This window comes from Anser brachyrhynchus, assembly GCF_964034855.1.
Source record: "Anser brachyrhynchus genome assembly, chromosome: 3".
In the NCBI taxonomy this organism is placed as follows: Eukaryota; Metazoa; Chordata; class Aves; order Anseriformes; family Anatidae; genus Anser; species Anser brachyrhynchus.
The window spans coordinates 108,856,557-108,861,683 of record NC_137696.1 but is presented as its reverse complement, the minus strand read 5'-3'; the positions used below and the strand labels follow the sequence as shown (position 1 = coordinate 108,861,683).

The following is a 5,127-nucleotide window of genomic DNA, read 5'->3' as shown; positions in this document are numbered from 1 at the left end:
GATTTATAAAGTCAGACTAATTGTGTTTAACTTTTCCAAAGCCCTATTTAGAGAAGCTAGCAATTATTTGTTATTTGATGAAAAAAAAAACTTCTCTGACTGTCTCTGTCTTTCAAAAATAAATGTTTTTAAGGCAAGGTTTCCATAAAATGTCTTCAAACAAAGGGATTTCTAAGGTCAGAGTTGCTAGAAAACATAGGCCAGACCTTCAGTCAATGTAAACTGGTATCATTTGAAGCCAGCTGGAAGGAGTGCAATTTATACCAGCTGAGGAGCTCACCCTCCATGTCTGAGGTAAAGCACAAACAGCACTGTTACTCTTTCCAATACCGTGACATGGTTTTCTTTCTCATCTGAATGGTTTGATTGCACATTTCCCTTTTAAAAGTTTAAGCTTCTGAGTGAAAGTTGCCTGATTAGAGTATGAATAGCAAGGAAAATAGTTGCTTGAGATTGGTAATGGAATTTATGCTTTCACCATAACTAGCAAATGTACAAGAACTTATTGTCATTGTAGTCCTGTAAAGTATATTTCATTTTCTCACTGTGCATATGGAAACACTGCAAACCTGAGTCCATGGCCAGAGAACAAATCACTGTCAGTCACTCCTTTCCGCAGGAGACAATCCATGTTTGCCTTGGTTGGTGGTTTCAGGTAAGATGAAAGCAGAAGCCTACGCTTAAGAAATTTGAGTTTGCTTTTTAATCCCCTTTTGCAAAGGCATAAATCATTGTTGTATATTACATATTCTCTTCCACTGGTGTTGAAATAGAAGCAGCTAGTTTCTGCCATTACAGTACAAAAACAAATTTGAGCAGTGGGTACGTGTTTCCCAATGAACCTTAAAGTACTTTTTCACCTGTGTCAAAAAAGAGGCCCAGGGTGTTCGAAAGTATGCCAATATTTTGAATTCTCTCTCAGATTCGTTATTGCAAGTCCTTGTTTTATTCTGTACTCAGAAATGAGTGGAATGAGAGTTGCCTTGTGTTTTTGCTAGATGGTGCCAGAGTACACTTGTGTTTCCCCCAGTTGACAGAAGTGGCTGGAGCAGAAATCTTTCTTTTTATTAGAAAATCCTGCACTAAATTGTAAGCTGTATAGTGCTGCTGATCTGCACTGGTGACTGTACACAGCGAAAGGCAAAATCCTAATTACACATAGAGGAAAGGCTGGTTTCTGTTAGCAAGCTGAACAAGGAAGTAGAAATACCTCTCTGTGTTTGAAATCTTCCAAAAGAAAAAAAAAAAGGTATACAAAATTATTTTGATCCATTGGCTAATGTTATGAAATCAGCAATCTAACTATGCAAATATTTGTAAAAGAGATTCAAGGAACATCTATGTATCTACAATTTGATAAACATTTAACACACTACTAATGTTGAGTCATTTCCATCAGGGACTCATAACTTGACAGGGTTGTTTTGCACCCCTCCTCCCTGCCCCCTCTTTTTTTTTTTTTTTCCTTCTATCTTCTTTGCCATGGCTCTGCAAGCAATTAACATGGGTGAAGAATTGCCAGAATAGAGTTTTTCCTTGATGTGCATATGTCACTGCCGTAATGTTACTGGAAATGTAATAATTTAAATGGTGAAACTAATTACCTAGAAAGTGACAGCACTGAATGTGCTCTTTCATGGACGGTTCATTGTTGACAGTGGCCCATTAGATATGATATTATGTTGGTTATAGTAGCTCTACAAGGGAAACAGCATCGTTATTACTGCTCTGTGTTATGAAAAATCTTTCCTTGCGGCTGTGCCTGCTGAATCTATGTTTGAAAGGTAAGCACAGTGGACAAAATACGGATCTCAGTTAGAGGGTGGTAAGTTCAGTGTTCTATTGACACATATTTGTATTGGTGGAACGGAATGAATGGAATAAGGCTTTTTTTTTTCTTTCTTTTTTTTTTTTTTTAAGTTCATATTAAAATAATTGGAGGAGAAAGAAAAATAAAGGAATAAATAAAGGTGTTCCCAAGATTTTCAAAGCAACTGGAGAAAGTGCCTTCTTTCTCATGGCCTTATCAGCCTCAGAGGGAAAGGATACAGGTGGAACCATTAAGTTCTCCTTAATGTCATGACAAAATCCACAAACAGGAAGATCAGGAAGATGGCCCCTATGTTCTCAGATACTCTGTGTATGATTTACATGAGGAGATGGATGAAGAGTGGACACAGCTCACCTTGCAACTGGAGCCTGTATTAAAACAGTTAATGAACTGCACAAAGAGAAGCAAACCAAGCAGGCGCTGTGTACAGGCTAATACATTCTTTCTGCATTATAAATATTTGTGTTTATGAAGATTAATGGACTGAAACATTTTAGAGTGAAGTCCGTTGTTTATCCATGAGCTGCAAACACCAGAGATAGCTACAGTGTGAGTTTCCTCACACTGTCCTGTTAATGACCTCAACTCTGACCTCTCGAGGGAAAAGGGGAAATTTAGTCCAGATCATTTATGGCCATTTCCCGTGCAGAGCCGTGCAAGACACTTATTGCTGACTTTGTAATGTGAGCTACTGGCAACTGCATGATCACAAAATTCTTAGTGCTCGAGGCCTTAGACCTACTAGGCATTGTAAAGTTAAAAGTTCAGAAGTTTTCACACTAAAAGGTTTGCACCAGTGTAAAAACACTCTCTAATCCTTAATGATTTAAGAAAGATGCTATGTAGCTTAACTGGAGCTAAATGAACATTTGACTGTACCTGCATGCATAACCATGCTGCAGTGATTTCCTTCCTTTTCTTAAACATTTTGTCAATAATTTCCTACTCAGGTGTAGTCCAAAGTAAGATATATAGTTTAGGGAGGGAAAGAACACAAGTAGAAAGTTAGGTCTAGTCTACCACAGGGAGATATCAAAGGGGTTTGGTTGTAATTTGTGACTACCAGTTTGGTTGTAGTTTGTGATCTCCAGTTTGTACAGAGGGGAAGACTGAATTCAAGCAAAACCAATCAATACTCTTCACTGCTATTTGAATATGCGTGGAATCCCAGCCTGCCTCACTCAGAAATGAAACAAATGAAACACATCTACTTAATCCCCTTTATGCCACATATTTGAATCATGATAAACGCAGTCGGGTACCCTGACTCAGTTGACAAGCAATAGCTCATTAAGTGGTGGTAATTTAATTGATTTTCCTCACTAATGCATATCTTAAGATAGACTGCCGTTACAGGAAGGGTTCAGGAGGTGGTTGATCCCCATTAAAACCATGTGATAATGCTCCCAGTTTCATAGTTTTACAGCCCGACCCCAGCCCATGCCGTGGCTGATTCCAGCCCTGCCCAGTAAGTCGTAGTGATGAACCAGAGTATTCATGCAAGCAAAGAGGCAAGATGAGGTGCAGGAGTATTTCAGGAGTATTTTATTTGTAGGAATTCCAAGAGGGTGCTGGGACTAAGGAATATTGAGAAAAAGGAGAAAAAAAAAAAAAGGAAGGAAGGAAGGAAGTCAAGAAAATGTAATGATAGAAAGAGCTCTTACTCTTACTATCTTCCTCATCACTGTAATATCCAAGTTTGCACAGCCATCAATAATATAGATATATAGATTTGTACTTCCTGTACACTTTTGGGACAGGCAATCATTTTTTCATGTTTTTAACATGTTTTCATGTTGTATTTTATTTTATTTTATTTTATTTTATTTTATTTTATTTTATTTTATTTTATTTTATTTTTAATTCATGTTTCTAGTGCCTCCTCTGATTGATCCAGGAATTCATCCTACCTGTATGCTAACTGCCTAAAGTGTTTTAATGGCAAGGTAAGTCCATGTTTTATCCTGTCTGGATAAAATCTATATCAGGACCAGGGATTCTGTAGCTGTAGTGTGTATACTATGCACTCTATTGCTCTGCTGTGACTTTAATTTTGTGATTTATGTAGTGAAAAGCACTAATGAAAGAAGACTGTGTATTTGTATGAGTCAATTTAAATAATATCCAAATTTGCAGTTTGTTTAGTAACTTTCAAGACAATTGGATATTTCAACACAGAGGAGTTTTCAGGAAGTTCATATGTAACTAAGTTTTGCTCTCCAAATAAATGGAAGTAGAGAAAAAGTACACACAGATACTTGTCTGATAATGGTGACTGATACTGTCTTGGTGGACAAAGATAAGTCCATTGTAGCCTTCCTGTTTACTTTCATTAACCAATTAACCGTTTTTCATTTGTTTGTTTGTTTTTGGTGGTGGTGGTATTGTTTTTTGTTTTGGTTTGGTTTGGTTTGGTTTTTGTTTCTGAGCTGTTTTTTCCCCATTATGACTGCAAAGACTGGTCCTGGAGCATCGCGATTTACCTGATCTTATTTGACGTGATAGGGGAAAACCATATTACCTGCAGTATTTGGCATCTGCAGTTACCCCTTTTGAAATGTCAAGACAAGAAATAAATTTTATAAAGAAGCAGTTCCTCTTGTTTCCTCCTTCTCACTTTAGAAGATGAGGAATGGTTACAGAGATTGTTGCATCAATAAAAGAGGGCTTTTGTGTCAAGACCAATAAATGAATGCAATGCAGTTTTTAATCTCACAATGAGTTATAGGGCACAATCAAATATAACAATAAAGATAGAATATTTTATTATTAAAATAATAACATAAGACAGCAAAACAAATATTTTCTCATCAATCTTCTAGCCATAAGCTTACTGAGTGAAGTGCTGAATGCATTGGAAGGACTGCAATGAAAGCTGATCATGTCATAACACATCAAGGCAAAAAGACTGAAAGTATCTAATGCTTTTTAATTTCAACACTTAGGGAGTATTTTAAACTAATTATTTCTGTCTTGGTATATGAATGAAACAAATGGTAAAATAACAATAATAAAAAAAGAGGATTCTTTCCTCATCTTGCCACAAAACATCCTTCCTGACCCTGAAAAATAAGTATTTATAGAGCTAGAAAAAGGAAGAGGAGGAAGAAAGGAAATGAGGGAAGAAAAAGGAATAAGAAATGGAAAACATCAGTGAAAATTTCTCTAGGCTGGTCTGATAGAGCTTTTTAATACTTAGTTCTAGCTCCTTGTTTTCCTGAATAAAAGGGTGAATTTATTAGATACATGCCTGGGTCTCTGAAAAATGTGTTTTTATGTTAAGTTAGAACAGGTTT

General features: G+C 36.5%; 1 long non-coding RNA gene across 1 annotated transcript; it reads left to right on the top strand.

Annotated features, from left to right (window-relative positions):
* Positions 1–302: 302 nt before the first annotated feature.
* On the top strand, positions 303–3,263 carry LOC308192761. Its single transcript, XR_013949122.1, has 2 exons — positions 303–655; positions 1,971–3,263. It is a non-coding gene; the product is annotated as an uncharacterized lncRNA (long non-coding RNA).
* The last annotated feature ends 1,864 nt before the right edge of the window (positions 3,264–5,127 follow it).